The sequence below is a fragment of the Mandrillus leucophaeus genome, unplaced genomic scaffold, assembly GCF_000951045.1.
Source record: "Mandrillus leucophaeus isolate KB7577 unplaced genomic scaffold, Mleu.le_1.0 Scaffold32, whole genome shotgun sequence".
NCBI classification, from domain to species: Eukaryota; Metazoa; Chordata; class Mammalia; order Primates; family Cercopithecidae; genus Mandrillus; species Mandrillus leucophaeus.
The window spans coordinates 5,624,624-5,637,517 of NW_012103365.1; positions in this window are offsets into that span (position 1 = coordinate 5,624,624).

Consider the following 12,894-nt stretch of genomic DNA (forward strand, 5'->3'; position numbering starts at 1 on the left):
TGATCCACCCGCCTCGGCCTCCCAAAGTGTTGGGATTACAGGCGTGAGCCACTGCGCCTGGCCCGGAACTTTTCATATCCTCTCTAGCCCAACAGGAGAAAAAGGAATATTCCCCCCTCTCCCCATGAGATATGCTCCCAGCAGAAATGACTGGCTATAGAAAAAATTAGGTTATCTGCACATTATGAGTTAATAGCCATAAAGTTTACAGCAGGGGGCCTGGTCCATGGCAGGTGGTTAATTTAAAAAACAAAAGAAAAAAGAAAAGAGAAGTGCAGTTATTACTGCAGTTGCTGCTTCTACTTCTACTACTACTATTACTTGTGTCTCTAGCACTTAGCAAAAGACTTAGTATACATTAGCCATTTGATGAATGCTTGCTGAATAAATAAGTGAATGAAGGAAAAAGCTGAAACACCTCTTAAAATTGTGTCATCCCACATTCCACAGATAGAAAAGCTGAGTCCTTGCTCCGATGCCAAGGCATTCACCTAAACTGTGCTCATGAGGCCAAAGCCCTGGCATGTGGCTGGTAATTTCCCTGCAATATGCCTGTCCAGCCTTCTGAGGCTCAGGGACGCACATATTCAACGCCTGTTGCCTGGGAGAATATTTACATGGGACACCACTGCACACAGTCATTAAAGCAGAGCTCCAAAACTGATTTGCAGAAATCAAATGGCTAGTATGGATAACTAAATGCCAAATCAGGACTTTATAGATCCCAAAAGGTTGAATCTCTGAAGATGACATTTTTGTTTTAGAATAAAGGGAAGATACGCCTACATTTAAAATTCTACTGAACCTGTTCAGGATGGAGAAGAATCGTTCAGTTGAAGCCTAGTGAAAAAGAGACGGTATTGGCATTTACTTTGAAATGAGCTTATGAGAAAAAAAAATTTTTTTTTTTTTGAGACAGAGTTTTGCTCTTGTTTCCCAGGCTGGAGTGCAATGGCATGATCTCAGCTCACCACAACGTCCACCTCCTGGGTTCAAGCGATTCTCCTGCCTCAGCCTCATGAGCAGCTGGGATTACAGGCATGTACCACCATGTACGCCTAATTTTGTATTTTTAGTAAAGATGGGGTTTCTCCATGTTGGTCAGGCTGGTCTTGAACTCCCCACCTCAGGTTATCTGCCTGCCTCTGCCTCCCAAAGTGCTGGGATTACAGGCGTGAGCCACCGCACCCAGTCTGAACAAAGACATTCTTTTCTGATTGAACAAATAAGATGAAATAAATTTTTGGCATATGCAGAGTTGGCCCAACTCACACTCAAAAAAAAAAACAAAAAACAGTTCTCTGGCATTAAAAGGAAAGTGATGTAAAACTGATAGGGAAAATAATAATTGCAACTGTTAACTGGGTAGTTATTCTGTAGGAGATACTGTGCCAACAACATTGTCTTGTGCATCTGGGTGAAGAGACCACCAAACAGGCTTTGTGTGAGCGATAAAGCTTTTGAATAACCTGGGTGCAGGCAGGCTGAGTCCGAAAAGAGAGTCAGCGAAGGGAGATAAGGGTGGGGCTGTTTTATAGGATTTGGGTAAGTAAAGGAAAATTACAGTCAAAAGGGGGTTGTTCTCTGGCGGGCAGGAGTGGGGGTCACAAGGTGCTCAGTGGGGGAGTTTTTGAGCCAGGATGAGCCAGGAAAAGAACTTTCACAAGGTAATGTCATCATTTAAGGCAAGGACGGGCCATTTTCACTTCTTTTGCGGTAGACTGTCATCAGTTAAGGCGGGGCAGGGCATTTTCACTTCTTTTGTGATTCTTCAGTTACTTCAGGCCATCTGGGTGTATACGTGCAAGTCACGGGGGATGCAATGGCTTGGCTTGGGCTCAGAGACCTGACAAACATCATAATGATTATCACGTTGTATTAACTTCTTTAGTCTGTTTAGAGAAGCCGAATTGTCCAAAGGTTCCCCCAAAGGAAACTGAATGCTGGGCTTGAAACACAAGTCTACCCAACTCCAAGAAGCAGTTCTCTAAACTGCTTCCTCCTAGAGCTTAGAGGAGATGAGCTTCTCCCCTACAGAATAGAATTATTTATTCAAATCACTGATGTAGGAGGTTGACGGGTACTGAGCTCTGGCATACGGCATCGAGTAGACCATGTCGTTAAATCAGTATCATCCAGCAACAACGGGGAGGGGTGGGAGGGAAATAATAATAATAATAATAATAATAATAATAAAACCTGCAACATGGCCATTTTTTCTTAAATGGCTGAAGAACTATGAATGAGACCAAGAACTTTTCGACTCCTCCCCCAAAGTCATCTGTTGTTGAACAATACTGGAAAAAGTTTCCCCAGAACTAGAATAAAAATCAAGATTAAGTTAAGCAGTGATTTTAAAACTCATAAAGACCAATTTTTAAAAAAAATCTCAAGTTTTTACTAGGAATGAGAATTTCTCATTAATTCAACAAAGAACTCTTGTTTTCCTACTCTGTGCCACCCTAACTATTCGGGACTCATCTGTAAATAAAACAGACAAAAATCCTTGTCCTTAGGAAGCTGACATCCTCAGCAGTGGGATGTAAACAATGAAAATAAAAATAAAAATAAATGAAAAATATATACTGTGATAAAAAGCAATTAAGTACTACAAAAAAATAGAGTATGATAAAAGGGATACAGCATGCTAGGAAGAGACAATATTTGAGCAAATATTTCAAGGAGGCTAAGGAACAAGCCAAGCAGATGTTTCAGGAAAGAGTGTTTCAGTTAGAGGACAGGGCAAGTGCAAAGGTCCTGCAGCAGAAATGTGGCTGGATGGGATGAAGAACAGCAAGGACATCACACAGATGGAGAGAAGTAAACAAGGTGAAGAGAAACGGAAGAGGAGGTTTGTGATGGTTAATTTTATGTGTCAACTTGACTGGGCTGAGGGATGCCTGGACAGCTGGTAAAATTCTTTTTGAGTGTGTCTGGGAGGGTGTTTCTAGAAGAGGTTAGCATTTGTACGCGTAAAGACCTAGTAAAGCAGATGGCCTTCACCTATGCAGGTAGGCATCATCATGCAGTCTATTGAGGGTCTGAATAGAACAAAAAGTTGGAAAGAGGGCCAATTTATTTTTTTGTTGGGCTAAGAGCGCCATCTCCCCGCCTCAGACACGGGGTCTGGGCTGGAACCATACCACCAGCTTTCCTGGGTCTCCATCTTGCACACGGCAGATTGTAAGATTTCTCAGTCTCCAGAATCAGGTGAACCAATCCTCACACAAATCTTTCTATAAATCAGTAGATCCTATTGTGTTAGGTTGGTGCAAAAGTAATTGCAGTTTTTGCTGTTACTTTCAATGGTAAAAACCGCAATTACTTTTGCACCAACCTAATATCTGTTTCTTTGGAGGACCTTGCTAAATACAAAGTATTGAAGACAAAATCATGCTGGGTCTTAGAAGGCCCTTATAAGCACTTTAACTTTTACTCTGAATGAAATGGGGACCCATGGGCAGGATTTGAGGAGAGGGGTGATCATGGTCTGATTTACGTCAACAACTCAGGAGGGAGACCACTTAGGAGATTATACAGGGGAGAGATGATGAACAGTGCTGTCAACAGAGTGGGTGAAAAGTTGCCAGATTCTGGATAGATGTTGAAGGTATAGCCAGCAGGCTTCTCTGAGGGTTTGTATGTGGGGTGCAAGAGAAGTCAAGAATTTCCCACGTTTTTGGCTTAAGATCTGGATAAATGGATTGCAATGAACTGAGACGAGGATGATCATTGTTCAGGCCGTTTTGGGGGAAAGTCAAGAGGGCTCTAGATGTGGTAAACTTAAGATTATTACTCAGCATCCAAGTGAATAGCAGGTTGAGTATGCGTTTAGATATATGAATCTAAGTTCAGGAGAGAGGTCTGAATCCAGGAATCCAGGGCTTCCCTCTCTTTTTTTTCCCCTCCTTGTACTGTGGCTTTAAATAATACTTAGGTGTTGGTCATGCCAAAATCTGCAGCTCTAGCTCAGCACTTGTGCCTGACTCTTGATTGATATACACAATGATGAGATTGGCCAATGGTGAGATGGTATCTGGATACCATCTGAAATTCAGCATAGTCAGTGGAGAACTCTTGATTTTTCTAACTCTTCTTTTCTTTTCCCTTCCTTCCTTCCTTCCCTCCTTCCCTCCCTCCCTTCTTTCTTTCTTTCTTTCCTTTCTCTTTCTTTCCTTCCTTCCTTCCTTCCTAACTTCCTAACTTCCTTCCTTCCTTCCTTCCTTCCTTCCTTCCTTCCTTCCTTCTTTCCTTCCTTCCTTCCTTCCTTCTTAGATGGAGTTTTGCTCTTGCTGCGCAGGCTGGAGTGCAATGGCATGATTTTGGCTCACTGAACTGCCTCCTGAGTTCAAGCGATTCTCCTACCTCAGCCTTCCAAGTAGCTGAGATTACAGGCACCCGTCCCAAGCCCAGCTAATTTTTTTGTATTTTTAGTAGAGACAGGGGTTTCACCATGTTGGCCAGGCTGGTCTTGAACTCCTGACCTCAGATGATCTGCCCACCTCAGCCTCCCAGAGTGCTGGGATTACAGGCATGAGCCACCGCACCTGGCCTATCTTCCCTTTCTTGACTTCATGAACTGACACCATCCTCTTTCCAAGTTTCTCAAACCTAAAACTTCAGAATCATCTTCAATTCTCTTCTCTTCTCTTACTCTTCACATACAATCCATCAATAATTTCCTCTCATTCTGCCTCCAAAATATACATCAGAATTGTCCAATTTTTTGGTACCTCTACTGCACGCCCCCCATTCCAAGCCACTATCTCTTGCCTGGAATACTATAATAGCATCTGTCCTGTCTATTTTCTTCTCTACTGCCTAACCTACATGCTTTCCTTCAAACAAACACCACCATGCACCTCTGGCAGCACAAATCAAATCATGCATATTTACCTTGTGACTTCATGCATAAAATCTTTCACTGGCTTGCCAGTGACTTAGAATGCATCCAGTCTTCTTATTGTGGTATTAAAAGGCCCTATGTGACCAGGTCCCTACCTACCTCTCCTACCTAAATCCAAGTCAATGCCCCTTACCCCAACTATGATCCAGACACAGAGGGGTTTTTCTGTTTCTTGCATCCTCTGGGCTTTATCCCTTTTTAAGGTCTCTACATACGCTGTTCTTCATCCGGGAATATTTTACCCACAGATCTCTGCTTGGTCCTTTTTTTTTTTTTTCCATTATTCAGGTCTTAGCTCAGTGTCATCTCTTCAGAATGCCTCTATTTGATCCAATGATAACCCACGCCCTTCACAGTGATGTATCACACCTTTTTCTTTATAGGACATATTACTATCTGAAATGAGCCCATTTAACATTAACCAGCTTATATAGTCCTTCCCCATGTGAATTTGACATCCGTGAGCACTGCCTTGTTCAGCACCGTACCCTCCATTGTTTTTTTTTTGTTTGTTTTGCTTTATTTTGTTTTTTTTGGAGACAGGGTCACACTCTGGCACCAGGCCGGAGTGCAGTGGCACAATCTCTGCTCACTGAAACCTCCACCCCCCTGGGTTCAAGTGATTCTCCTGCCTCAGCCTCCCAAGTAGCTGGGATTACAGGTGTATGACACCACGCCCAGCTAAGTTTTGTATTTTGGTACAGACAGGGTTTTACTATGTTGGCCAGACTGGTCTCGAACTACTGACCTCAAGTGATCCGCCCACTTCGACCTCCCAAGTGCTGGGATTACAGGCGCGAGCCACCGTGCCTGGCCCCTTGTACCCGCCATTCTTAAACAGTGCTTGACATATATTAGGCATGGTATAAATGCCTAGTCTATGAGTAAACTTTTCCTTAAATGGTGCTATAGTGGGCACGTATTAAAGACCAACTCAAATTCAACAGCTCTCCAGATTATGCAGCTGTTGAAGAAGTCTTCTGGGACGTAACAGTTGAAGTGACAGAACCGATTCTAAGGTATATCCCCTTCATCTCTTGAACCAAAGAAAATCTAGGTGACTACTCCATAGAAACTATATCACCCACCAAATAACAGCTAACTAAATTACTGGAAAGTGCCAGGGAGAAATTGGCCTTACATAACCTCTCTAAATTTGTGTTAAAAACACAATCCTTAAAACGATGGCAAATATCACTCAAATGGAAAGAACTGGCTTAGAACACATTTTAAATTAAACATTTTATTTTTAGATAATTGTAGATTCACATGCAATTGTAAGAAGTAATACAGAGAGATCCTATGTGCCTTTGACTCAATTTCCTACATGGTTAACACCTTGTAAAATTATAGTACAATATTACAACCAGGATATTGACATTGATACAATCCAAGTCCCTAACACATTTTGAAATAAGGAATGTTTTTACTCTTAACTCCTATGGCAGTTCTTCTCTTGTAAGGCTTCACTCGGAGCTCACAAGTGATCAAGGTGTGAAGGTATTATCCCCTTTCAAGAGTAACTGCATGTTAAGAGAGATTATGGAGAGCAAAATACAATTAAATATATGAACATAGGCACAAATTCATTATTACTCAGAGAAATGCGTATCAAAACACTGAGATACAACTTTTCCTCAGTCAGAGTAACAAAAATCAGAAAAGTCTGATAACATCCAGTGCTAGTATATGTATGGTGAAACAGGCATTTCATATTTTTGTTGGAAGCCTTAATAGTTTGTTGGGAATTAATATGGCAATAGCTAATGTAATGAAAAATATATACCCTTTGATGTATCTATTTCAACTTAAGGTAATCTGTTTTACAGAAATAAAAATGTCAGTACAGAAACATGAGCATGTCTATTGCAATGCTGTTTTGTTTGAAGTGTCAAGCATACACTCGCAAACCCCCGACACACCCTGAATGTCAATCAGTAGAAGAATGGTTAAATTAATGATGTAAATCCAAACTGAAATATTATGCAGCTATTTAAAAAAGATAAGTTGATCTACTCATATATCTGCAGGAATTTCTGGTGTGATAAATGAGGGGAAGAAAATGAAACTGGAAAGTAGTGTACATAATATAATACAAGTTTAGAAAAAAAGAATCTACAAACGTGTATCCATTTATTTGTGTATGTATAGGAGCATGAAAAAAGTTGTGACAAGATAAACAGATAATTAGCATTGTTTTTCTCAGAGGCTGGAGGAAAAGTTAGAAGGAGTCAGGGAAAAAAAATATTTACTTCTTTAAATGCCTTTGAATTGTTTGTCTAGTTACAAGGATGCCATGTTGGTTGAGATTTAAAAGAAACCTCATAAGTAAGAAAGGAGAGGGAGGAAAGAACAGAAGATCAAAGATGGTCTTCAAGCCCAAAAGAATGAATATAGTGATGGCTGAATTTCAGGTATGACAGGCGTCTCTGTACCTGCGGAGGGGATGGCAATGGGAAGCAAGGGAGAGGAGATACTACCCTTTAGTCCAGGTCCTGGGAACTTATCTTGGCTTTCATAAACCCTGCTGCACGGGCCAAGGGAGAAGTGCAAGACGAACCACACGTCTGTAGGAATTTACGCAGATCAAGCTGCCAATCACCACACTGAGAAGAGAGGCAAGCAGCTCATGAAATGGGCCCTGGTAATTTGATTTCCAAGAGGCAGTCGCGTTTCTTGCAGGCAACAATACGGGCATCCGGGCTGCCTCTGCAACCCAGGCACTGCCATAGCAAGGAACACTTTGATGTGTGGCTCCTCCTCAGACCAGGAAGGAGGCATCAGGCAACAGATTTCATTCCCAGCTTCCATTGAACCCACAAGAAGCCCAGACCTAGATGTGCATGCTGAGCTGCAGCCACTGCCTCAGGGCCAGATGACATTTTTCAGAATTTCAGGGCAAGACTCTCCAAGCAGTGCCTTGAATGAGAACTGAGAGCAAGAAGCAGAAATCTGCACCTGGGCTCTTTAGATGAAAAGACTCCAGGGCAATACAGCTTCAAAATCATCAGCTGCACCGGTATGAATGTGCAGAAAAACAGTCTCTTCTAAAACAGCCACACCCAAGGATTTGAGAAGAAGAAGAAAGCCATATCGGAAATGCCTGCCTACACAAGCAATTAAATTGGATTTATGTCACATTGCAAGTCTGCCCGCAACAACTGTGCTCCCAGTGCAATTCTGCTAAATCAAATGACATTCAAAGGTATTTTCTTGCCACCCACAAGGCTCCTGAAGGAGTCATCTGTAAAAGGAGTTAACCTCTCTATACCTCAGTTTCCTCATTTATATAATAGGAATAATAGTAAAATCTACTTCATAAGATTCTTACAGGATACCATGGATTAACACATGCATATTACTATATGCATCCAGCATATAGTAAGCAGTCTATATGTTCTTGTTATTTTTGTTTTTAAGATGTGATTGATAATTTCTCTTACACAGCAGTTGGTTTACAGTGAGACAGGCACACCTGTAGCCCTTGTATCTGTGGCATAACAACACTAGCAGTATTTAACACTAAACACAAGCAGTGTGTGCTGTGCCACACACTCTGTGTTGTCCCTGCCTTACCTCCTCTCTTCATCCTCACATCACCCTGTGATGTAAGGGCTTCGATTGTCTGCATTTTTTTCTGAGTATTGGAGAAGTGTGTGTGTGTGTGTGTGTGTGTGTGCGCGCGTGCATGTGAGTGTTTAGAGTCAAGGTCTCTCTCTGTTGTCCAGGCTGGAGTGTAGTGGCACAATCATAGCTCCCAGTAGCCTCAAACTCCTGGCCTCAAGTGAGCCTCCCGCCTCAGCCTCCCAAAGTGCTGGGATTACAGGTGTGAGCCACTGCACCTGGTCTGAGCATTAGAGAATTTAAATATCTTTCTCTTGAAGGTTTTCCAGACAATATCGGGCAAAGCTGAGATTCTCACTCAGCTCTAGTCAACGCCGGATTCTCAGCTCTTACACATGACCTGCACAGCTGGAGCAGGTGAGCAGGAGCCCGCACTGAGAGTTTCTCATACCTAGTTCCCTATACCCACAAGGGGAGAGAGAGCATTAGGACAAATACCTAATGAATGTGGGGCTTAAAACCTAGATGACAGGTTGATAGGTGCAGCAAACCACCATGGCACATGTATACCTATGTAACAAACCTGCACGTTCTGCACATGTATCCCAGAACTTAAAGTAAAATAAAATAAAATACATCAACACAGATTTCTGCCTCCTACCCCACACTCTTAATGAGTCAGAACCTTGAGAGTGGGCCCAGAACTGTTTACTTGGGACAGGCTTCTCAAGTAACTCCTATGTAGTTAGCCTAGTATTGAATTCCAAAACAGAAATTGATTCCAAAACAGAGTTGGGTTTCTCTTTAACCCACTGGGAATCCTCTAAGGAAGCAAATCCTCTTACCTAGACTAGATCTTTCCATCTGATGTTGGCTATCCTAAGCCGAGTCCAAATCTCTACAAGAAAAAACTTTTGTGAATTCCAACCCTTACTTTTAATTAAACTTTTTTAGCCCCAAACTTTCGAGATGCCTGGAAGACCTTTCCTATCTTTCTTTACTTCCCACTGCAGTATTCTGTTTCCCCAGAAGCCTCATCCTGCCTCATCTATTAAATGACCCACAGTTATGAACAATGGAAAGATAAATTTGTTTCATTCAACAGAAACGTTTACTCAATGAGTCTGAGTCATCAAAGCCTCAGAAATTTTGACACATTCATTAATTTTGTTCAACTTTATTTGTTAACCATAAAAACCAGGAACTATACAAGCTCCGAAGACTTTGCCTTTTACATGAAGATGTATTCGTTGAAAAGGCGTGCTGAAATGAACATTTCTTTCCACGCAGGGATTCTTAATTACACCAAACAAAGTAAAAAAAAAAAAAAAGAGCTTGGATATATATTATGCCATTGAATCTAGGTTTACTGAGAACCTGACGTGTGAAAGGCACTCCCCAGAGCCGCTGAAACAGGTGTTACTTCTGGTCTGAAGACGCTTATATCTGGGAGAGGAGATAAGCAAATATAACGGTAACAGGCGGTGGGATGTGGAATGTGTCATGAGACAATGAGATGAGCACTGACTAGTTTTGCCCTTCTAGAACCTGTTTCTTCTTTGGGGAGCAGCACCTGAGTTTTATCTTTAGAACCATCCATTATCCACTATGACTCCACGTGACATGAAAATCACTGACTACCACTCTCCAGCTTCATGGTGGGAGCCCAAGATAGGTTTGGCCAATCAGAGTACTCCATTCCTCTGGCCACAGTGATTGGTTCAGAAATAAGCATGTGACTCAACACAGTCCAGTAGGATTCTCTCCCAGGATCTTAACAGAATCGTGTAAGAATAGAAACTCTTTCTCCTGAAGTTGTTGAGCTGGGGAGACAGTAATGTGAAGCTGCCAGGTCAGGTCCACCCACAGAGAAGAGCTTTCCTGAGAGTGAAGGTGACAAGACAGGGCCCATATGGCAGTGTTTGTCCTCCTGGACCCAAGTGTATCTGAAGAATAATGATTCTGTGTGTGAAGGTCACGGCTCAAAGGCTGCACCCAGGAGGAGGCGTCAGAGAGGGCCTCCTGAGGCAGTGACTGTCCAGGCGGGGAAGGATGGGGTTGGAGTTGGTTCAAGGGCATCACCACCACTCTGCACACCTTTCACAGGAAGCTTTCCCACCAACAAACCCCCTCCAGCAGCCGCACTCCAGAATCATTTTAATTCAGTCATGGCATGTCTTCCAGTGATTTTTTTTTTTTTTTTTTTTTTTTGAGACGGAATCTCCCTCTGGCCCAGGCTGGAGTGCAGTGGCGCAATCTCGGCTCACTGCAAGCTCCGCCTCCCGGGTTCACAGTGGCGCGATCTCGGCTCACTGCAAGCTCCGCCTCCCGGGTTCACGGCATTCTCCTGCCTCAGCCTTCCGAGTAGCTGGGACGACAGGCGCCTGTCACCACGCCCGGCTAATTTTTTGTATTTTTAGTAGAGACGGGGTTTCACCGTGTTAGCCAGGATGGTCTCGATCTCCTGACCTCGTGATCCACCCGCCTCAGCCTCCCAAAGTGCTGGAATTACAGCCGTTAGCCACAGTGCCCGGCCAGAATTTTTTTTTTCTTTTTTTACAATGAGAATAATATATTTTTCTTTTCCTCTATTTTTATCACACAGTTATGTGTACAGTAGGTGCTTAAGGAGTGCTTTCTGAATTACAATATCACATTCTTGAGTAATAGGCTAAACTCGATCTCAGAAGACAGGCATCCAAAGGTCGCCAAACATAATTTAAATGAGGACAGAATCAAAGAAAATGTCACGCTTATCTCAGATTTGATCTACGAAAGTGCAGAATTAGTTGTTTTTTATTCTAAAAATTCTTGCTTCAAGGGCCCCAAAATGATGGTGACAAGAGACCTCTGAGATTGCATTTCCTACAAGCCGTCTTTTTTCCATAACCGCTGTTATACCTTTATTCATATCGCCACTACTGGAAGGCATGTTCAAAGACTCCCTCATTCCATCTGCACTCCAGAGTCACCCTGAATAGGAAAGTTTTTTGTTCTGTGTGTCTATATGTATGTGTGTTTTCCAGTTTAATCTACTGTTGTTCCATCCAAGCATAAACTTCCCATGAACTCACATGGAAGAGTCGAGCAGAAGTTGGAGCACAATAAATGGAAATTGGGCAGCGAGGTTGATGAAAACCAATCCTGGATTACTAAGCAATAAAACATACATGTCACTGGGGTTCATCAAAACGAGATCCTGGGCTTACCAAGCAATAAAATGCATGTGCCACATTGATCAGTCTAGGCTGCTGAGAGCCACTTTGCCAGCAAGGTTTTTCAGACCTAGACAGGGAGAGGAAATGGGATGAGGAGGAGTTTGGGGTCTTATCCAGACTATTTTTTTCGTGGAAGGAAGCAAATCTTTTTTCACCAAGGAGGATCCACTGAGTTACATCCATGCTCATTTGTACCTAATATCCTCTGAGTGGGTTCCAGGAACACTTATCACCACCATCACTGCCATCCTTTCACAGAACATGTTCTGTTTTTCCTTAGTTTAATATTCAAAATTTTCTGGTTTAATTATTTGTTTATTGGCTGTTCTAAGAGTGCAGGAGTCTTACCCGTCTGACTTTTCTCTGTATCCCAAATACCTAGATTGAGGTATGAGACTCAGGTCCACGACGTTGTAAGAGCCCAATAAGTGTGCATTGAATGATTCAATAAGCAAATGAGTGAATTATACGATAGAAAGACAATTGGGCTTGGAGTTAAATTTAAGCCAGGTCTCAACCATGACATTCAATCCTCATGGGACTTCAGTGAAGTAAATGCACATATCTGGAACAATTTCATTACCCATAAGATGAAAGAGTTTGATCATATTTCAGGATCAGCGTGTGTTTCATTTTATAGCAGCTTAACTCTCCTAATCAACTGCAATCTCATGCAGAATTTGCAAGTTTATGACAGATAAATAGAAGCTGCTCTACTTGAAGTCTTAGAATGAACAGAAAACTTCCCCCACCTTGGCTCTTAATCACCTCTGATCTCTGTGGTGTCCCAGAACGCAGTAAACCACTGGACAAGATGTCAGCATGTTTCTTAATGATTCAGTGATGCTCAAAGTGATGCCAAAGGAATTATTCAGGGATAGAGATGGGATGTACAGCTCAGGCACAAGCGACAGACACAACCAGGGTTTTTTCCCAGGCCTACCTGACTCAAAATCCCACGTGTTTCCATCCATTCACCCACCCATCCATTCACCATCTATCCACCTATTCATTCATTCTCCCAATTACCTTCTCATCTAATTATCCACCCATCTTCTTATCGAGCCATTCATTATTCCACTCATCCATCCACGTGTCAATTCATTTATTGAGCAACTATTTTACTGATTTTCAGGAACTAGGAATATAGCACTGGACAAGCAAGACCTGTCTTCGCCAAGCTTCAGTTCTAGTGATGAAGTTAAA